The sequence below is a fragment of the Rousettus aegyptiacus genome, unplaced genomic scaffold (assembly GCF_014176215.1).
Source record: "Rousettus aegyptiacus isolate mRouAeg1 unplaced genomic scaffold, mRouAeg1.p scaffold_m13_p_4, whole genome shotgun sequence".
Taxonomy (NCBI): domain Eukaryota; kingdom Metazoa; phylum Chordata; class Mammalia; order Chiroptera; family Pteropodidae; genus Rousettus; species Rousettus aegyptiacus.
The window spans coordinates 3231961-3256072 of NW_023416307.1; the positions used below are offsets into that span (position 1 = coordinate 3231961).

At 39.9% G+C, this 24112-nt stretch overlaps 1 protein-coding gene across 8 annotated transcripts in view; it reads right to left on the reverse strand.

The window, feature by feature from the left end:
- The window catches only part of DYRK1A (dual specificity tyrosine phosphorylation regulated kinase 1A), a 131848-nt gene that overhangs the window by 45233 nt on the left and 62503 nt on the right, over positions 1 to 24112 (reverse strand). The window lies entirely within an intron of this gene.

A 24112-nucleotide genomic window follows, 5' to 3' on the forward strand; every position in this document is an offset into this window, starting at 1 on the left:
TGAAATCATCTGGACCTGGAGTTTTCTTTGTGGGTAGGTTTTCAATTATAAGTTATATTTCTTTAATAGAGCAAATCAAATTTTGTACTTCCCGGTGCGTCTGTTCTGGTAAGTTATATTTTTTCTAATAGTGTGTCTACTTTATCTAAACCTCCAATGCACTGGCATCAGGTTCTTCACGGCGTCTTTTCTTATAAGCGTTTTGGTCAATAAAGGTATAATTGCAGTGGTATCCCCTTAACCTCCAGATTGGTTAATGAGGCTTTCTCTTACTTTTTTGTGATCAGCCTAATCAAAAGTTGATTAATTTTATTCAGTTTCCTCTCTTTTATGTGTTTTCTATTTCTGCTCTCATTTTGTTCTATCGGTTAGCAAGTGAGGTGTGTTAAAAATCTCCCATTAAATTATGTTAATAGATTACATAAATTTCGAGTTGTTATATACCTTCCTGGTGAATTAAACCTGTTATTATAAAATGCCCCTCTTTATTTGCAATAAATGCTTTTCGCACTGTCTGATATCAGTATGGCTACACCGAACTTTCTCTTACCCTTTGCATGGTATGTCTTACTTGCAACCTTTCCATTTCCTTATATTTTAAGTTTGTCTCTTACAAACAATATGTAGTTATATTTATGTATGAACGCTAATAACCTATTTATTCCACTTGTTTCATGTTCCTTTCTTACTATTTTCTGCTGGATTGAATTTTTATACCGCCCCAAACACAAAGCATTATTATTTTTAGTTATCTTTACAATATCAATTACATATCCTCTGACTCATCAAAATCTAATTACTCCTTTAATCTGTATACTATTGTTGACTTGTATTTTGTATGCACACACACACACAATCACAAGACTTCCACTAAATCATCCAGCATGGGTAAAATCAGACTCAAGGATACATTTAAAGGGACATATGGACAATTTTGTGATATCCAAACAGCTATAAAAGAATTACAAAGAAACAGTTAGCTGCTACTTGATTATTACTGCTATAACCATCCTCCTAAATTCCTTCGCTTTCTGAACCTGGATCTAGTCAATTATGTGTATTAAATTCAACAAGCACTTACTGAGGGGGCACTATGGCATCATTTTGTGGGAGTGACAATGGCACTCGTGATCTATAACAGCACTCCTCAAACCTTAATGTGCTTACAAATCATCTTACAATCTTGTTAAAACTGTAGCTTCTGCTTCATTAGAAGCAGCGTAGGGCTCAAGGGCCTACATTTCTAATACGCCACCAGGTGATACCAGTGCTGCCTAGAAAAGCATCTAAAAACTTTTTAATTGCTCACTTTAATAAAAGAAAGCTATTTTCCAACTAATGCGAATAGCAGGTAATCCAAAAATAAGCTATAAATATAAGCTACATTCTGACCGTACGATACGCTATAGGGCTTTCCCACCCCCAACAGATGACCCGCCTTGCCTGATCTGAGGGACTGTGGTCGCAGTGCTGGTGATTTTCAAAACTAGTACACATTCCCGTGCACAAAGGTAGCATGCTTAGATGATGAAGAATCTGACGGTTTTTTTTTTTTTTAATTTGCTGTAGGCAATCTGAATGTGGGCTAACAAAAAGTAACTATGTTTTTCACTTATAGGACTTCTCCTAAGATAAGACTTCAAGAAGACAAATACGGGAATTTTTTTGTCAACCTGATTTTATAATTAAGCAAATCACCATGGTTTTCAGTCTTTCTAAAGTTTCCATCTCCCCTTTTAATTCGCATGTTAATGAGGGAGGCTCAGGTCACCCGGGAACAGAGATGATGATAATAAATAAAGTACTAGGCTGAACTATATGAAATTCTTGATATCAGACCTCCTTTGGCCAACAAAATTGTGATTTCATATGGTTTAACCTGACATCTACCATACTATATGCAACCCTTATTCCACTAAATTAAAAATTAGCTCTAATAACATTTTAGCCCAAGAATGTATCCGTGTATCACAATGTATCACAATATCACAATTACAATATTACAAAATATTGTAATTTGATGGTGAGCTTATAGAATTCAAAATTATCGTCAAAATCATTATTTGGCGTTCAATTCCAAAATAATATTTTAAACTGACATCAGATAGTATGAAAGGAAAGAGAGAGTAAAGTATACATAGGAGGGTCCTATTTCATTTTTATGTCTTTCTGAACTAACTACATGGATCGTTTTTTTTTTTTTTTTACCATGAGTACATTTCTGTAACTTTTTTTAAAGTTCATAAAAACTTTGTTGGTAAACAGTTTTAAAAAAAATGAAGTACCTTTGTCACTCCATTCAAATTACTTTGTTCTAGCAAGAAACCACAATAGAGATCCTAACACTAGTGGAGTCTAGCAATGATTCTACAAAGAAACATTTCATGAACGTATCTCAGAGAATGGGTCATTAGACTCATGATGGTTGTGGCAGACATGAGGGAATGAATATCAAACAGAAAAGCCTGGAGAAGACCCTGAGTGAAGAGTGACTGCCGTCTGTCTCTGGTGAAGACCCCCGTACAGCACCGCGCAACAGCTAGCTTAACTTTCCTTTTGTTATTAATATATTCATAGGGGACCATCCTTGTGACAGTATTAATCTTCATTAGATTTTAAAGAGAAAGAACAATATTAAAGAACAAAAGTAATTCAAGTTACTTAAAGCTGTAGCATCCAGATGTGGAAACTCTTACGAGGTCGGGCTTCTGAGACGGAACCCCAAGACATGCTGAAGGGAGTTGGGGAGGTGGGGGACGCACATGTGCATGGGGCACGCCAGCTCCTGTGGGAAGAAACCCGCAAAGTCCCTACCAACGAGACGTCCCTGTAATGAAAGGCGGAACAAAATGCTAAAGGAACAGCCAACTGCACTGTTAATGATGGCTGAAACTAAAAGCACACACTTAAGAGGGTAACTGAATTTAAGTCCATGAGTAAGTTTTGTTCATTGCGATATTAGTACCAAGAAGAGAGCCTAGCACTGCATTCAATAAATATTTGTTCAATGAAAGAATGAACTGAATCCAGCAGTAATATTCAGGATGTGGAGAAGAGAGAAATTAGAGAAGGAAATTTTATAAAAAAATAATAGTCAAAAGTTTTCCAAACTCAACGAAAAGTATCAAACCACAAATCCAAACTCAATGAACCTCAAGTAGTACATACGTACACACACACACACACACACACACATACTCTCTCTCTCTCTCTCTCTCTCTCTCTCTCTCTCTCGTACTCAATCAAATTTCTGAAAACAAAAAACAAAGAAAAAAATTGTAAAAGCAACCAGAGGAGGAAAAATACACATCGACATACAGAAGAACCACTCACTTCTCATTAGAAAACATACATGCCGGAAAAAAAATTAGGCAACATCTCTGAAATAATGGGTGGCGGGGGCGGGGGGGGGGGGGGGTCGGTCTTTAACCTACAATTCTATATCCAGTGAAAACATCCTTCAATAATGAAGATAAAACATTTTAAAACAAATGAAATTAAAAAAATGTCAACAGCATATTTACATTCAAAAAAGGTTTACAGTTCATAGAAGGAAAATGATTCCAGAAAGAAACTGAGATCTACACAAAGGAATAAAGAAATGGTTAACAATGCAGATAAATAGTAAAGATATTTGTCAGTATTTTTTTTTTAAACACAATTGACTGTTTAAACGCAAAAATAACAATGTATTGTGAAGCTTATAACAATATATAAAAGTAAAACATGACAACCAACCATAGCTCCAAGGACAGAAGAGGCACAATTAAAGTAGGACAGTGGGATGCATGTGGGCTGCCCTCAAGCAACCACGGCGACAGGATGGAATGATGGGTGATAGATAGATGGGTAAATAGATAGATAGGTAGATGATAGAGTATAGATAAGATATAGGTAGATAGATGATGGATAACAGATGATAAATAGATGATAGATGATTGACAGATGGCAGACAGACTAATGAGCCTCAAGGAGATAAAGTGAAAAGCTGCCTGCATTTAAGAACTGAAAAGTCTTGACACCTTGAGACTAGTATACATATGCCTGCATTGTATTCACTCTGTATTTAACAAGCATATATTATTTTTGAGGTATCATACTATTCTCAACAACCAAATTACAGAAAATCTTACTTAGTCCTACAGTAAATGGGTCCCTAACCTTTTTAATTACAAAAGACAAACCAAATTCTTACAGCTGAAGTAAGAGGCCAAGAACTTATTTTTAGTCATAGCATCTCGAACACAAGGAAGATTAAAACAGTCACCCAAGATATAGCTGCTGGATTCTATAAATTATTATGTTGTACATAGTATACCATATAATATGGGCAAAATTATGTTCTTCCCAATACTCTAAAATTATAAAATATTTTTAAATAGTAAAAATAAATAAAGCAGATCTGGTATTTTACGTGTTATCGGTAGTCATGAAATTTCCAAGTGGAAAAAGAAATATCTTTTTTTATAGTATCCATAACACAGAAATGTTTCATCAGTGATAAACCCATTTAAATAAAAAATTTCCCCATTTAGAAGGAAACAAGGTGTCAAGCAGCCTTTGAACACTTCATTTCTAGAAATAGGGGGGCGGGGTAGGGGTAGGAAGGCTTGAAACAAAGGTAAACGAAGATATACAAAGATACACAATGTCTCAAGATAAATTTTAGAGGTGAGATTAAACCCCTTAAGAGATCAAGTCCTGCAAAACTTGAAGAAATGAAGGCCAGCGATTCTCAAACTGGAGCCGGCGGCACGAGGAGCCCTCCCCTCCAGCCTGGCGCTCGGAACAGTGCTCGGCCGCGCAGCAGCTCCCCCGGGAACTGCTGACTGAGCGAATGAGCAGTATATATAAAGAATGCAGACTTTTATTTATAAACTTATAAATGTGAATCTACCATTTGCAAAGTGAATCTGCCTTCAGGAGATTTAGAAATGCCAACAAAATGGAAGAGTATGTTGCAATAAATTAAATATCCAAGCTGATGAACTTTTGGTACAGTTAACTGACAGCTGATTTTAAATGACTGCGACAAAACTTTTGAAAAACTGAAAACTAATATTTTACTGGAAAATTACATGCTAAAGAAAGCTACGTATTTAACACAGTAACTGAAATAATAGTCGCTTGTACAAAATGCTCACAAGCATGCTTGAGGGGAAAATAAGGTTAAGGCAAATACAATAAGAAACAGTTTATCTTCAGGTCTGTAGTTGTGCGATCCTTGCTGGCTTATCATAGCTTTAAATATACATGTTCTCTAACCCGCCCGCCCCGCCGGACTCCAGGCCTCTGGAGGGACAAAAAGCGAACTGCTTTCTGGTAGAAGTTTAATTTTAGCTGTTGTTTCACTGGACAGTCCTGCAGAGGGACAGAAAAGGATGCCTTTTGGATTAGCGGAATTTGCACCGCAGTACAAGGGAGAGAAAATAAGACAGTAGCCGCTAAAGCAGCCTTCGCAGGCAATACCAGCGTCTTAATACAAAAGAGTGTTGCATATAAACACAGGGCCTAAATTACATCAACTTCTTTCTAGCAGAGTATTAGAATACTATTCATTCAAAAGGTAACTAAGCAGGCTTAACTGAGACCAAGTCCCTAAAAAAGAAAAAATCTATACCGCTATGTGAATAAAAGTATTTTTAACAATCTAGAAGATGTACATAGAACAGTGATGGTTGCTCTATCAGAAATCCAGGTTACTACTAAAGAAAATGAGCAAATAATTGGGGTCCTGATTAGACTGCTTGTGTAAATGCTGCTAACCTCTCATTTAACTGAAGAATTCGCATTATCGCCGCAGTCATTTTGGCCTTCAGTTACCTTTCATAAAGACACAAAGATTTCAAAAGTTTTATAAAAATGAGGTAACTCTTTCAACTGACAGACACATTAGTTATAATCATGAAACTAACTCTTTCAAGCTAAGAAATTACCATTATTCAGACTAGGTGGTAAACCAGATAGCCCGAAGCTATCGGACAGTCTTGATTTCAAAGCTGTCCCCCATACTAGCACCTGTCAGACGACGCATCCCCGTTTATGGTTTAGCAAATACAATCGCCTGAGACAGAGCTAGCATCAGTCAACAGCACGTGGCACATAAAGCAGGGCCTCACCGGCGGTACCACGACAGGTGCATTCGATGAACGCCACTTCCTATTTTCAGTCAGAAGATGGGGCTTTCGTCCTCAGAGTCTGTGGGGCAGTTAAGGGAGAGCACTGGAACAATCTAGATGGGAAATCTGTAGGTCTCGAGCTGTTCATAATCACCTTCGTAAAGCCCTATCGACCTGGGCCCTACTTCCTGTATCTCAGATTCCTCTTAACATGCAAATTCAGCATTTTCATTTCCAAAACAGGTAAAAAGAGAAATACATTTGGAAAGTTCGGCTGGCTATCTAGAAATACAGTGAACTAGGATTTAAGACCTCCTCTCCTTGCCTTAGCACCAGCCTAAACACAGCATACTGACAAACGAGTCAGCGTCCTCATACACGAATTGAGATGATTCGTCATCTTGTCCAATCACATAAATCCAAAGTATTCCTCCCCCTGTGAAATGCCAGAGACCTGACATGTCACACAGACCGGTGCCAGAGGAAAAGAAAGGCTGTGCTCCGAAGCCTCCGTTCAGAGCTTCGAAGACACATTTTAATAAATGGTGGTTAGATTCTAACTTGGTTCCATTTTTTAAAAAATTCTAGACAAAAACACAGCAAAGCACTATTTACCTAAAGTTTTTAAAAACCTTATAAATACACGCACATACATGTATACATGTATATCATAAAACTTGAATTGCCCAAAAATGCTCCCTCCCCCACCCTGTTCCAGAATTTACCTTCAGATCTCTTGACCACAACTTTTCCAGGGCCTACAGACACACTGAAGTTGAACTTCAGATAACCATATGTACAAAAAGAAGAGAAATGACATGTTACAACACATGCGAAAGCTGAAATATTATGAAGCCATTAAAAAGCCGAACACTGCCTGTTTGGCTGCCCTCCCCTTCAGTGAGACAGACCACAGCACTGCAAGAGGCAGGAACGTCACCTACCACAGGCTGCCGCCACCTTCACCTGCGCCACAACCGAGCCGCTTTAAGACGCGTCTGCGGATGCTACTAATTTTAGGTACATGCGTTTTCTCGGGAAGGAAAGCTGCCTTAAACCTCCACCTTCTCCCAGAGCAGGCGCAGCAACTGCAGCTGAGAAAAAACCAACCATTTTTAAAGCCCTTTTCCTTCTACCCCGGGCAGAAAAGAGAACCATCCACATACTCCTGTTTTTCAGTTCTAGCCAGACAGCTGCTAAACATACGAGATATTTTTAAATCTAGTTAAGTACTTGGGTACCTATATTGAATTGCAGCATAATACTTAAAATTATCCAATGAGGCAATCATCTGGCTTTGTAATTCCAATTAAAACACTGTATATTTACAGGGATTTTCCATTACGGAATGCCCAAAAGGCAAGATATTCATCTGACCAGACACTTTAAAAGTTAAGCATTAAGCAAATTGTTAACTGTTCAAGAGAGGTTATAAAATTTAATAATATAAAAACAGTAACCTTTCATTAAAAGTATATTTATGTTGCAAATAAACACATCATTTTAGAGCTCATAATTAGTTTTCCTTCTTCCATATCTACTATGCAAAAGTAGTTAAAATTTGCATCTGAGTTCTATACCAAATAAAAACAGTCTGGAAAATGTTTTATACAATACCCTTAATCTCTAATGACACAATTAAAAATACTAAGATCTGCCCTCACCTCTAAGGGAAAAAAAATCAGGCAAAAGATGTAATTCTCACAAACCAATAATTAGTATATTGGAAAATTTTCAAACTCACTAGAAGTAAAAAAAATAAAATAAGTCAATAAATGAATAACAAACAAGCAAATTTTCCCAAACCAAAGTACCCTCAATAATAATAGTATGGATAAAGCAGGTATCTATGACCCTTTTCCAGAATGTTCTAAGTAGTTTTTCACAATTAAAGGATAATAAAAATAAAAATCAGGAAAATTGGTTAAACTCTTGCTCCAGGCCCGACACTGTTCCAGGATGTCCTTATCCATACCCACGAAAGCGCTACGAACTAGGTGGCGACATCACAGCATTTCAGGAACCGAAGTTCCGCGCAGCCACAACGGCCCCACTGTGTGGCCCCAGGTTCACGGAAGCCCACGGCTGGTAAGTGGTAACCCAACCAGGCTCAGGGGACACTCTCTTCAGCCTCAGCCGGGCCTCACAGATGGAGAGAAGCGGGAGCCGTGAGAAGCACCTCTAAATGACGAGGGATCCTTGACTCTCTCCGAAGGAGTGAGATAAACTGAAACGGCCAGGAGAATAGACAGGCGCTAGGGAACTGCAGAATTCCCGCTAGAATTCAGGAGAAAACAGGCAAGTCAATAGCTGTGGCTAGAAGAGAGGAGAATTTTACAAGAAGTCTAGGAAAAAATGAGAAAACTTCACATCTAATTTTACAAAGCACCTAAAAAAGTCAGTTCTCTAGTACTCATAAATTTTGTGAAGCGCTCACAAAAACGTCCCATAGAACAAGACTAGGAAGTGTGCACCATGTGGCCTCAACCGCCACCTGAGGCCTCACCTTGTGACAGTCCCTCACTGAGGCTCCAGCCTGGCGAGGCACCCCTTGCCCCCTCGAACATGCTCTCAGGCACACCCTCTGCGCTGCCTCCAACGTTACGGCCTTATTGCTTACTTGGCAACTCCAACTTCTCTTTCAGATGGCAGCGCAAATGTCACCTCAAGTTTGGCTGGAGCACAGAATACAGACAGAGGAGCAGGTTTTGGCTAGAAAGGCAGGCTGAGCCCAAGAGTCTCACCGCCAGGCTAAGGAATCTGGATTCTGTAAACAGGTAAGACGGTGTCAGGGAATGTGTGCCCGGAGTGACACGACCCCGCTGTAGTTTCAGTTATAGCAACAAATGCTCTGGATTTTCTGGATTCAATTTTGCCACTTACTACCTAGCTATTGTTGACTTTGGATAATTAAATCTATGCCTCCCTTTCCATCTGCAGAATGGGTTAATAGCAGTACGCAGCCCTCTAGATGATTATGAAAATTAAAGAGTTAATCTTTAAAACGATATCCGGCAGGTAAGTGCTCAATAAATGTTCTATTATTTAAGTTCATCATAACGAAACCGACGTGCAGTGTGGATCGAAAGAGGTGGAAACCACAAGCAGCGATCAACTGAGGACTCATTTCAACAGCCCAAGCCAAGGCCTGAGAGCGCCTTTCGGAGGTTAATGCTGAGAAACGGAAGGAAGGAGGCCCATGAGCACGCCGACTGGGGGCAGAACCCACAGGACACGGACACCTGTTTAATACGGAAAACAAGGAGATGAGCTGGATTCGAAAATGACTCAGAAGTCTAGAGTCTAGGGGACTTGGGAAAACAGTGGTAACAATGAGAAAGTCAGCAAAGGTCACTAAGCTGAATGAGGAGATCTCCTGCAACGCATTAGGATTTGAGCTTCAAAGACCACCTCCCACTATAGCTCAGCACATTCCATTTTATCAAACACAACAGCTCCGACTTTGTTGAAAATAAGAAGGAAAGAGGAACAAAACAATAGAAGGAGGAAACGGGTGTGGCGGAGGAAACCTGCTTAAGGAGCAGGAGTCCAGGGTTCTGGTCTGAGCGCGGAGATTGACCACGTGACGCCGGGAAGAGCCTGCCGCCTGTCCGAACGAGCCCGCCCGTCACTATGCATTCGGGGCTTCCTCAAGATGTGTAGACCACTTTCCTCTCTTCCCCACCTCCAAAGCGTTGTCTTGGGGACCCTCTGATTTTGAGGTATATAACCCAAACTGCTCTGGATGCCTGGTCAGAAAAGCTGAGCACACCTGAATAACCATCTCCACTCCACGGTCACTTCCAGCTTCGAAATTATCATGTTTCTGAAGATCTCACTGGCTTTATTAAGCAATTCTGAATAGGGCAGCACCCCACTGAGCAACTACAGGGGCGCTCCCTGACATCATCCTGCTTGCCTGAGCATTCCACCATGGGGATGACAAGTCTGTCCCAAAGGCAAGGGGACCGCACAACTCCCAGGAGATCAACATTACACCTCCATCTACGTATGGGGGAGGTGCTCATCGCAACACAGCCGAAAACCCACTTCCACCTTGAAGACCGGTGCCTCCGCCCGCACTGGAGTTCTTTAAAGTCACCTAGGCTTTCTGGAGCGCAGCCTTAACTTCTAAGCTGTTTCAGTTATAACACTTTTTGAATCCCTGTAGGATACTGTAATTGAGTATTTTATCCCAAGTAACAATGATATTAAAAATTTTAACAGTAGAATAGTTGATATTTTCCATTAATCCTGTGGGTATATTCGGGATTTCTACTTTTTATAATACTTTTTAAAATGGTCTTTAAAAGTTTTATTCAAAACATCGACGCCTGAATTGTGAGGTCTTAAACTTCAAAACTGTTAAATTTCTCTTTCCCACTTTGCACAGATCCATTACTTCAAGTGACCCCCATTACACCCGAACCACTGCCTGAGGTTCTCCCATGCCTGTGTGTCATCCTCAAACAGAACTCTGTTATTCAGAGGGACGTAATGGACAGTACACCTCATATGAGAGACTATGTAAAAAACTGTTTAAGGATCAAGGAACGATTTGGGGTAAATAACCTCACTTTATACTGACGTGTACAATATGTAATGTTATATAATTCCAAATAAATCACGAGGCTAAAATCGTATTAGATTAAGGCCATTTTTAATACAGAAATTACTTATTTTTCTGGTTAAATGATGACAATAACATTGACAGTGCCAGTTAAACTTCCTGTTCCCCACCTAAAAAGATGGTTTTCTTTTCCTTTCTTTAAAAATATTTTTTTTAATTGAAGTATAAGTGGCACATAACATTCTATGAGTTTCAGGTGCACAATGTACTGATCTGATCCTTTCCTTTCTAAGTCACTAAGAAGCCAGTGCCATGCTCTAGACCTGATCTGTCCAATACCGCAGCCACTAGTCACGGGTGGCTACTGAGAGACCGACATGCAGCCAGTTGGAACTGAGCTGTGCTGCGAATGTAAAACACAAGATTTCAAGGACTTAGTATAAAAAATATGGATCTCATCAATAATTTTTAATTTTAAAATATATTGTACATGTTATTTTGGATATATTGGATATGTTGATGAAACATATTACTAAAATTAAGGTTAACTTTCTTTTTCCTGCTACTTGAACTGTGACTCCTAGACACTTTCACATCGGTGGCTTGTATTTCTGCTGGACAGTGTTGTTCTAGAGAAAGTTCTCAGCATCAAGGACAAAAGTGAAGACAAGGTCTCTGACCCCCTGGAGTCTGTATTTTATTGCCAGCGATGGGGAGAGAGGGGGTCAGATAATAAACAGTGACTTCGATGTTGTCAGAAAACAATCGTGTCGTGAAGAAAACAAGACAGGGAAAGAGAAGCTGCGGGAGAGGTGCCTTCGTCTTCCCGCCCCCTGCGACAGAGGAAGCAACCAGGTGCCACCCGACGTCCAAACGCGGACTGGACTGGCGGCGGCGGCGGCGGCTGTCTGGACCGGGCGCTGCGGAGAGTCCCAGGCTCCGCTGACGCTGCAGCAGCTGCGCCTCCTCCGGCTGAAGAGCAGGCAGAGTGCCACGGGTGACCCCATTCTCAAAACGGCACTTCCCGTCCGTCTCCTCAAGCCAGAGGCCAGTCTCACCAGCCGTCCTCTCCCAGCTCCGTTCTGGGGCTCTGGCCTCAGCAACGGCTCAGAAATCCGGCTCGGATTTATTTCCATATTCTTTGTCAAGATCTTAATTCGGAGAACAGGGATGAGTGGGGATTCTACACTAACTACTCCACATCCAGTCTCCGTGCCTTCAATTAATTTTCCCAGCAGCTGTCAAAGTTCGCTTCCTTAAAATTTAAATTTCAAAATCGCTGGCACTTCAAAGCACCCAGAGCTCCCAGGTTCAGGTGTCCCCCCATCTCATCGCCCCACACGTCCTGCCTCCACTGCACCGACGGTGCCTGAGCAGAACTGTTCCCTCCGTCTAGAACGCTGTCCCCACTCTCCTCTGTTCTCCTTCTCGAAGTCCTGCTCTTGAACTTCGAGACCCAGATCTAACAGCATCTTCTCTAAGAAACCTTCCCGGGATCTCAGGGGGAACGGCTCCCCTGCTCTACGCGGCCCTTACTGCCCGGGCCGAGCCGCAGCGGCCCGGTCTGCGCCGGGTCATCCGTGTGCCCTCACGGTTAGGACCCCGAGGGAAGGGCTGGTCTTACTGGTTTCCGCATTCTCGCGACTACCACAGTGCACAGGCTGCAGGCAGACGGGGAATGGAGGAAGGGGGGTGGGGGGGTGAAGCCGGGGGTGCTGCCTGCGCCCCCCCCCCAGCCTGGACAAGGCCGCAGCTCACGCGCCGCGGGCAGCAGGGCAGCCAGGACATCTCACCCATCTCCTCCACGCCAGCGCATAAAAGCGCTCCTTAAGTATTTATTCAGTGAGTGAGTGGATGAGCAGATATTATCAGACACCGATTCCCCACCTCAATTTACAGAGGGGGCAGCTGCTACCCAGAGAGGTTTGATCACGCGTCCAAAAAGGTCGGTGACAGAAATCAAGACTGAAACATAGTCTCCTATCTGACACCACAACATGGGACCTGTGTCACGACAAAAAAGTCCTGAAGTAGGTGTCTGTCACTTCTTGGTCACCGGGTATATCTCTGCACACCCACCATGGTTTGTAGGAATCATGGAAGACAAAATAAGCCATGTCTCCCACGATAAAAGCCAAACTGTAACAAAAAGTCGCTCTTCCTTACTCCTTAGCAGCTAGGCTTCACTAGAGACCGAAATTTGGACAAGCGAATGTTTCTGCTCAGAGTTTAGAACCTTGAAGGGTCCCTTCTGCGGGGCCAGTGAGAGCAGAGCTTGGGCGGGGAAGGGAAAGGTGACGCCCGCGTGGAGTCCACTGCGAAGCGCACCCTAACCGGACGGGGCCATGGCTCCACCCCGGCCGTGTCCGCTGCTGCCTGCCACTTTGGGGCCTGCTTATGTTTCTAGCACAGCCTCCAACTTTCCAACCAAACCTGTGGGCTAACTTGTAGCCTTCCGTTAAATTCACTCTCTGCCCAAGTTAGCCAAGGATGACTTTCTGTTGTCTGCATACAAGAACCCTGACTGTCACACAAAGATGATTAATGAGGGACCATCATCCCCCAAAACAGGATGGAGGTGTGGGGTAATTTAGCAGAAATATGAGAGGATGAGAAAAGGAAGAATGAAAGAAATAATTATGTAGAGTAAATCGGTGTCTTGCTCGTGCTGTTTACGGTGGGTGCATGTGCCACATGGACAAGACTGCTAATCAACGAAGGTGCCTCTTTCTTCTGACTGAGGCATCACTTCCCAGACTCCGTCGCAGCTAGCATGGCCCTGCAACTAAGATATGGCCAATGCTAGATCTGGGATGCCAACAGAAGTGTTATGCAGTACTTACCCATAAAAACACCCCATATGTAAAGCTCTATGTTCTTTCCCGATCCAATGACTACATGCCAAAAGTCAGGGTGACCTGAAGACTCTACATGCATGTAAGGCCAGAAGATGCCCACTTTGGTCTCTGAATGACTAATACAGAGAGCAGAGCAGCTACCCACTGGTGCAATGTCACTGGGCTATGACATGGGCAAGAAGTAAACATTTGATTCAAACCACTGAAATGCTGGGTATATGTGTTACGTCAATTAGCTTACTTAATGAATGCAAAAATTAATATCAACCTAAAAAGGTTAGTAAATACTCACAAGAAATGTTATTTCCCAGTTTGAGAACACTAATCAAATGTATGCCACTTACCATTAGTAAGGACCTGAACTATACAAAATTATCTCTGAAAGAAGTATCATTTTGGTTTTGGTAGACTTTTTCTTGGAAAATAGGTACACAAAAGTAGAAAGACAGGAGAAAGAGAATTGATATGAACCTTCATATCGAATTAAATAATCTGTTTTATATATTTCCCTCCTTTGTTCAGCATTTGAATTAAAAGAAATCCAGAATGCAAGTTTTTTTCCCAGAATTAATCATGACCTATACTAGAAGCATGATAAACCTTTCTATTTTCCCACAAATCTTCATTATGAAAAAAATATATTATAAAATATATTATAAACAGCTCACTTGGGGAGCTTTTAAAAGTACAGATGGCATCTCAATCTCTAAAGATTTGGACCCATTTAAGTCTGAAATGGGAACTGGACAGCATTTTTCAAAGATTTCCAAGGTTATCTGATCATGGGGGCCCCTCCAATAAAACAAGGACTTTGACTAACATTTATAAAATGTAAAAATGAGATGATATAGCACAGAGTGCTTTAATATGTGGCGTGAAAGCATAATATACAATGTCAACTCATCAACAGCCAAGTAGGCTTCTAGTAAAATCCTTTATAAAAATATTTTATGTTAATATTACATGAAATATACACTCAACTGTTCAACCCCTATTCTTTGCATTCTGAGGTACTAAGACAGAAAGGAGTCACCATGTGAAGGAATATGATCAGAAATACAGGTGTGTTCAAAGTACTGGGTAGAAGAGACTATTTAGAGGGGAAAATCTATCTCTTAACAGCTCTTAAGAACTAATACTTCTGACGAGTGGGACTCTAGGAAACAGGAGCGACTTCCATTATGACCTATAGTTTTATACAGACATATCTCATCTATTTGTGCTTCACTCTATGGGGCTTCACAGATGAGGCGGATTTTGCTGACATTTACTGTGGTGGTCTGGAAGCGAACGCACAGGATCTCCAGAGGTAAGCCTCTATACTTTTATTACTCTTATCATTTTAATGCACATTTTAAAAATCACCACACACAATTCACACCTACTAGAAGAGAGCAACGATAAAGGCATCTCTGAATGCATGGTAGGTTCCCCACATCAAAGCAAAGACTACCACGTCACCTCCACTTTCTGGGCTACCACAGTGATCCCACACCCAGAGGATGGAAACTGCCCACCCCACAACCTGCCACTTCTGCTGGGTACTCACCTCGAGCTTTATCTTCCAGCTCTGAAGCTGAAGCAAGGTCACGGGCAGCAGTCAGCCAACTTTTTCATAAAGTCAGGGTGTGAATATTTTAGTCTCTGTAGAGCATATATAGCTTCTGTTGCAATTAATCAACTCCACCCTTGTAGCATGACAATACGAAAGCCAATGAGTGTGGCTGTGTATTTTTTAAAAGGTAGCAGGCTGAATTTGGGGTCTTAAGGCTTCGGAAGCAGCAAGGGTAGTTATGAGGCTGAAATTACCCTGGAATTATCATATATATATATATATAAAGCATACATATACACACACACGTTTGTGTATTACATATTTATATATAAAATGTTGTACATTCATATATTTACTTCTGTAGTACATGTCCTTTTGTTATTACCTCTTTCATCCCAAGTATAAAGTATAATACAAGCCCCTTCAGGATGGTATGGCTGCTTCACTCAGATAAATCTTTACTGAATGGGCAATAACAGCACTCAAAAAAAAAATCATTGCCTGACTCAGCAACTCACCTAGATGAGACTCGAACGCAGATTAACAGAGAGGAGGGAACTACGAAAGAAAAACTTTCTCCTGGAGCGGAGTAGAATCGATAACATTCATCAAGGTACGATTCTGTAGTCAGGTGGCGAGTGCCCTCTCTTCCCCATTGGAGCCCTGGCTGTCCCCAGGAGGGGGACAGTGCTCATGAGTAGGCCGGCGGTGACACCGACATCCACCGGCAGAGCAGTGACTCCCGCGGAGAACTGCATGCACCAGAATGCCCTGCACGCCTTGCCCCAACGGCAGGCAGGTGGGGTGCGGCCGGGACTCAATGCTTTTGCTGTCGACGGTGCCTACAGCACAGACGGGCACTAAATAATCACCACAGTAAACAACACGAAGTCTAGCCTCAGCTCTACTAAGTCACAGTATGGCCTTGACCTTCTCCAAGACTCCGCTGCCCTTCTGGTAAAGGGGGGATGACCAATCATTCCAACACCAGGGAGGCTCCCGTGAGCTAACATGTGAACACACTTCGTAAATTAAAGATGGAGGATTTGAAAGCTGCCTTCATGCTATGGATTCTCAAATGTCAAGATAATATTTCAATAGCTGGATAGTGCCAATTTTCCCATTAAATACTTTATTGAATAGAAAAATGTCAACTAAAATATTTTTTAAAATTTCCCCCATGGACCTGCATAGACTATTTTCATTCTGAGTTTTTGAAAATGTACCTTTTTGACTTTGTTTTCTGAGTTCAGCTGTTGCAATCAGCATTTAATATAATGGATTTGGTTCAATGTTTTAGAAAAAAAGTCAATGTCTATGTTTCCAGAGATATTACAAGACTTAGGAGATGGTTTAAATGAGACAGCGACAGCGAAGTATAATCCATTTTATGCAGAATGAGTGAATTGAGGGACCTAACGCTCAATTTTTCAAACTTTTTCAAACTTTCAGTTACGAAATATTCTTCCACATACTGAGAAATATAAATAAATGGTATGTATGGTTCACTAGCAAGATTGTCATCAACTAAATTTTCCTACATATTACCACATTCTTAATGCCTCAGACATTTTGGTAACAAATGTTACTCACTTTTTTACAAACAGGAAAGCCCTTACCCTCAAATGAATGATACGAATGTTAAGGCTGCTACTACTGAGAAGAGCGGAGCACTGAGTTCCCACCTTTTCCTTGGCTCTGTGACAAGATGCACTGCGATTACAAATGACTACACTTTTATAATGAGCTTCCTGGCTTTCATATGAATAAGTATCAATCCTCTACTCCAACTGGAGGACAATGTGAAGTTGTTCAGAAGACAAGAATAAACTTGCAAGATCTTATGCATGACTGTGACTGGCACTGTGAACCACAATATCCCAGGGATACATGTGTTCAAATGAAACTTAATGAAGCACTCCCTTGGAGAGACATTCCTTGACCTTCCTAGCAAAAACTGTACCTTCCCCAACTGTCTACTTGTTTAGATGTGTATTGTATATCTCTATCCATTAGAATATAAACACCACGAGAGCAAGGACATGGTCTTATCCATTAGTTTATAACAAGCACCAAGAGGCAATGTCTGGCACAGTAAATTCTCGGTAAACTATTTGTTGCTTATCTCACATATCTCATCATAAACGACCTGACATCTAGCAGAATTACCCCTTAGATACTAACTAATCATAAATAGCTCCATCATTTTCAAGTATGCATTCTATAAGCTGTATAAATTTGACAGAACTGCTTTGGTTTTCCTGTATTTATTTTTAGTCCTCCCTTCTGTAAGTGACGAGTAAGGCTGATGTTCTGACTTTACAATAGTATGTCTCCTTATGAAAAAAACTTAACATATTAAATAGAGAAGTAGATTTAAAGAAATATATTAGAGGAAGCGCAGACTAACGTCCCAAACCAGACTCTAGAACCATCCTGCCTAGGCTTGAATTTCAGCTCCACCACTTATGTGTGTCCTTGGGCATCTTTCTTAACTTTCTGTGCCTCAATTTCCTCATTAGTAAAATAGAAATGTTCATTGGAGTGTCACCCCCCCAGGTCTCCAGCCCTTTCCAGAAAACCCCTCCACTAACTGCTCCTGCTCTCGCCCCTTTCCATGGTGAAGCAAGACACACATCTACCGATTCCCTATTCATTTCTGAATCTTCTGCAATCTGGAGTTTGTACTTAAGAATTCTACTTATTTTATCTAGAAGCAAATGAATTTAATCCCCCTCCAAAAAAAAAAAAAAAAAAAAGAATGCCTTTGCCTGACCTCCCTTTTCTACTCACAATTCTCTCCCCTAACTCATCCAGACTCAAAACCATGCTCCACCCTACGGGACCAATCATCCTCCAAGTTCTAAGTTCTGTCTAGGGTCCCTTAGGAAATTCCTTTGTCTCCTACTTCTCCGTTATTTTATCTCTTAACTCTTCACAGACAGGGAGTTTGATAAGAACAGAAGCGGATTCTGATATTTTCACATGTGTATCTATCCCCAACACCTAGAGGAGGGTTCTGTACATTTGTCTAATAAATTAACAGACACCTGATGTGGTGTAATCACCCCCTAAATGCTTCCTGACTCCGGACTTCCAAGCCTCCAATCAAGTCCTAAAGTTATTAATCTTTCTTAAAATGCCTCATTCCTACAACTTGTCAGCTGAGACATACTCTTTCATATATTCGATTCAAGTAACCACGAATTATAAAGCACTAGAGGCGGTACTGGGCGAGAGAGAAAAAACTGAGGCATAGTTCCTAAAATGTGTCCTCCCCAGTTCTTCGAAAATGTTACAAAAAAGGCTATCAAGAGTTAAGTGATTTTAGCAAGGTTGTAGAATACAAGATCGAAATATGAAAATCAGTTCTATCTCTATGCACTAGCAACTACAATAGGAAACTGAAATTTAAAAACCGTATTAAAATATAAAACAGGTGTGAATCTGCAAAGACTAGAATACTAAAAAAAATTTTTAATGAGAAAAATTAAAGCAAAATATAGACATACCACATGCATGACTGAAGAATCAACAAATTACCTATAGTCACCACAATCCCAAGCAACTTCTTAGTAGTCTTTTTTGTAGAAACTGACAAAATGACTTGCCAATTCATATAAAATTGCAAAGAACCTAGAGTCATAATTTTGAAAAAGAAAGTTGTAAAACTAACACTACCTGATTTCGATACATTATAAGGCTACAATATTAAAGGCAAAATGGTATTGGCCTCAAGATACGCAAAACAGAAAGTCCAGAAACTGGCCCACACACATACGGAAGACTGATTTTCAACAAAAATACAAAGATAATTAAGTGGAGAAAGATTAAGTCCTTTCAACAAATCGTTCCAGAAAAACTGGATTGAAAAGAAAAAAAAAATAAAGGCCTTTTAGCTATACCTTACAACACCATTTACAAACATTAACTCTCAATGGATGGCAAATTTAAATGTAAAATCTAAAACTATAATATCTGGAGGAAAAATAATAACCATAGGAAACCTTCTGGATCTTGGGACAATTAGGCAAAAGTTTTCCCAAAAGTATGATCCATAAAAGGACAAATCAATAAAGTGAACTTCATAAAAATCAAAACTTTTTTTTCAGAACACTTTTAAGAGAATACAATGATAAGCTATGGACTAGAAGAAAATCTTTGTAAATCATGTATCTGACAGACTTGTACCTAAACCGGTCAAAGGATTCTCAAAGCTCAATAATAAAAGATTTTAACAAACACATCCCCAAGGATGGCACACAGAGGGCGAATAAGCACATGCAAAGATGCTCAATGTCACTAACCACTGGGAACGCGATGAGATAGCAGTACACACCTATCAGGATGGCTGAAATGAAAGACTGACCGTACCGAATGCGGCGAGATGTGGAGTAACTAGACTCTTCTACACAGCTGGCAGGAATGTAAAATAGCTCCACTCTGGAAAATAGTTTATTAGTTTCTTAAAAAGTGAAGCATACACCTGCCACATGATCCAGTCATTCCACGATTAGGTGCTTACCCAAGACAAAAACTTATCACACAAAGACATTAATAGAGCAACTCTGTAACACCCCAAAACTGTAAACTCTAATGTCCTTTCAACAAGTGAGTGGATAAACTGTGGAACAGCCACACGATGAAATACCACTCAGTAATAAAAGGAATGAACTATTAACATGTGCCAAAACATGGCTGAATCTCAAAGTGATTATGCTGAGTGAGCACAACCAGGCCGGAAAAAAAAGGGCAACATATTGTATGATTCCATTTATATAAAATTCTAGAAAAGGTGAATGTATAGTGACAGAAAGACATCAGTAGTCACCTGGGGACTGGTGGGAAGGGGATGAGGTGAGGAACAGGAAACTGCAAAGAAACACAGGATATTTGGGGGAGGGATGGATATGTTCATTACCCTGACTGTGCTAAAAGTTTCACAGATGACCATGTTAAATTCATCAAATCATATACTTCAAATACATGAAGTTACTATGTAACAACAACAATACAATAAAGCTGTTTGTAAAAAGTTTAATCCATTCAAAATTTGACCTTTTAAAGGTACACCACCTCAACCCAAAAACGGCTTCTCCTATGGCATATCCCATGTCATGTGAAAGCAACTCAAATCTTCCAGTTGTTTAAACTAAGCACCTTGAAATTGTTCAGTATCACGTTTTCCTATTTTAAAATCAAAGAGATATCTTTTTAAACCTGTGAAGTCATAGAAGCCAAATATCTAAGAAAAAAACATTTTGAAATACTGCTATAAAGAATCCCCCACTTTTTACAAGAATAAGCTTCCAAGTTTACGCCGTCCACCTTTCATGGCCTTCAACGACAGTCTCCTTTACCATCAACCTAAGCAAACTTAGTTTTCTAAACAGGCCTCCACCTTCACCTGGCATAACATCCTCCGCACGGGGCAGCCTGACAGCATACCCTGTTAAAATCCTCTCCACTCCCTAAGACCATGTTAAATACCACCTCTACCAAGAATCTTTTCCGAGTCCCAATCCACAAAGGATCTACCCCCTCTTCTGAATTTCCACATCTCCTGCAGCACAGACATTCTACAGTGTGATATACTTAAGACAGATCTCATCTCCCTCTATCATATTATAAATGTCCTAAGTGCAGGAGTCTAGGTCCCTGTGACTTTGTGGTAGAATAAAGTGTTTCCGGACATTTGTTTTAGAATACACCTTCAGTATATATGCCTAGAAAAGTACAATAAGTAATCAAATGTTAAGGTTTCATTTTTGTTTTCATTCTTTGCAAGGATGTAGACTGTCCAACTAGCTTGTCTGTCCAATTTAACAAGGCCCTAAAGGATAGAACGATTAAAGGATAAAGTTTTAGAAAACTTAAAACACACAACTACACTCATATGACTTTTTTCTGGTGCAGTCCTGTTTCAATGCTTTAGGGCTGAGAGGGATGAAGTTTAAAAGATCTACACTTTAACCGACAGACACAAAAAGTGAAGAGCACTGGATGCCGCAAAACTAAGTGAAGAAAACACAGAAAACGAGAGCTCGGGCAGTGGCGCAGCGGCTCTGACGTTTAAGGAAGGACACCAGGCGGCTCGGCAGCTCAGGCACCGAGACGCCTCTAAGCCTGGGAGCCCTGATCCCCGGATCGCCAGGCCCACCGACACTGGACAGCTGAACGCCACCAGAAATATTACTCTGTTCAACTAACGTCTAGTTTTCACACAAAAACGTTCTTCATTCCTATTATACTTACTCTCCAGCTATTTGAATCCTAAACCATATTGAAAACCTTAACATAAGTTCTACGGGCTTCCTCTTTAAGCTTTTTCCAGACTACTTAACCCGTTTCCCATGTCCCTATCCTTAAACGCCTGGTGATGTTTTTTTTCCTATACTCTTCCAAATAAGTCCTTATGGCACTTTCCGTATAGTTCTCATATTTTTATCTAATTTTGCATGTATTTCTTCTTCACCAATTTCGTTCCATAACAAAAGCGCTGAAGGCTGTATTTCCTACAGACTCTCCCACCTCACAGTACCCAATAAAGGCTTAATGTAAACCAAGGATAAGTGTAAGAAACAGTTAAAAGATCTGACTTAACTGTGAAAAACAGTAGTAACAGGAGGTGATGGATAACAACCTGATCTTCCAAATGAACAGAACATGAGCGCGGATTCAAGTGCGTGCTCCTATCTGCTGGATCACATGAGCAGTACAACACGAATTCTGCCCCAAAGCTTGCACCAAATCATTAAAAACAAACATGTGCCTTGATAAAAGGTCAAAATCGTGAGAAAAATCTAATATGCTACTTATTGCAATGGTACTATCTGAAATCTAGGGGAAAATGATCAATTTTACTGAATAGAGTTTTAGAAAACCTATGCATAGTGCTGCTGAGTTCTATTTTCAGAGACAAAGCTAATGTATTTCTCTTTTATGTTATAAAGTACTTAATTAGGTAAAGATTTTATACAACTTAACTTCTATAATATAATACACATATTTTGGTTACAGGTATTTAACAGAGCAATTAAATCCTTATTTCCACTTCTGTTCTAAAATCCGCCTGCCCGCAGTGAGTGGGAACTGCTGCAGATCATTAAACACTCATTTATCAATGTCTCTCGCCAGGCAACACAATGCAGCAGAACAGCACAGGGAAACCATCCTGAACCCCAGCAACAGCGGGTAATTAGCATAGCCTACCACTAAACCTACACCATATGATTGGAACTGTTAGTCAGAATGCTAGCCAATCAAACCACGTTATGCAAATAGCCTATTTTAGTTGCCAGGGCAGAGCTACTTTCAATTGTCCAATAGGAAAACAAGCAATAAACAAGAAATGATATTGAGCTTTGTCACATTTTCAAGTTGCTGTTAACACTTTCACGTTTAGAGCAAAATTAACAGCAACTGTAAAAGATTAGAATCATATTTTTTCCAATGCAAAAACAATCCAATAGTAATACACACAGAATACAGTTTAAACAGTGCATTTGTTGTAATTTTAACTTTTTACTATATAGACGGTTTTCTAACAAAAGCTGCAATCAACATTTTCAACTTTTTCACCCATCGACTCAAAAAAGCAAGCATTATGTAAATGTCTTTCTATACATTCAAACAGATTCTCAAACATTACGTTTTAGAAATCCTACAAAGCATTTTGATTCTGTTATGAAAAGACTTTATAAAAGGTGGGCACATAACAGAACGCATGGCTCACTGGAAGTCTCCAACAAGCTTTATCAGGCTGAAGAGAAACAACATTTTGTTTTTTATTATGGCATGTTAATATGATTTCAAAAATAACTTTAAAATAATAAAACTTAAATTAAGAATTAACCTATTGGGCTTAGACTATGCAAATCGAGACCATATAAATAATACTCATCTCTTGGAACAAAATTCAACTAAGATATAAGCATAATAAGCACATCATATTCATACAAATTTCTAGTAATGAATAAAAAAAACCCTCCTACTCTGTCAGTATATACTAATAGCTACAAAGACAGTTTTAAAGAACATCAGTGTTCTGACAATTCTTAGTGGTTAAAAGAATGTCTTTAATCGCACATATTCAGATAAATGCTTTGAAACATGTCAAGGAGACACAGTTCTCATTTGTGCCTTATAATTTTATCTTTATAAAAGATACAATTTTATTTTAAAATAGATCAACTTGTCTCACCTATCCTAGCAATTATCTCCTTCTAAATGGAGTACAGATTCATCCCACACCAAGGAGAAGTTAGTGATTTTTAAGTATATTTTTCCATAGAATGTCTGTAAATGTCTCCAAAAAGACTTCTAGCATTTGTAAAATACACTGAATTAAGACGGCAGATTTCAAGCATCAGATTCAAAGAAACATGTTGGTTCTACCTCTATCACTGCCAATTACCTTCTACCTTATGAAAACTGAAGCCATTTTTCCACCATCTCCAAGTGCCCACCACCCACATTTGTTTTGTCTCCTAATTTTTTCTCATGTTCTCTCTTCTTAGGGATTCTAGATGAAAACCACCTGAAACCAAAACAGAGGCAGCTTCTTGGATGAGAGAGATCAAGAACTGAACTTTAAAGCTAAAAGAAACCTTAAATGTCATTTAGTAGCAGCCCTTCATTCTATAAATTAAAAAACTATGCATTTATAAAAGCAGTAAGATCCTCTGGATGAAAACCAAAGCCCTCCTAAACTATCTTTTAACAGTATCTATGAATAATCAATATATAAAGTCCAGTATCAATAAGTCTCTTGATTTGTTTTCATATAAAAATATATTTAAATGTTAAGTGTTCAAAAAATAGTAGCTCAGAATCATTCTCCATGCATCTATACTGTCTACTAACCAAGGATTCCAAAAGGTTTGATTGAAGATCACTCTCTAACCCAAAGCATTTAATCAATCTCAGTTTACTTCAAACTTTAGATATGGTGTAGTATGTTTTTACACTACCTGGAACACTTATGAGCCCCTTTTAATTCCTAAGGATA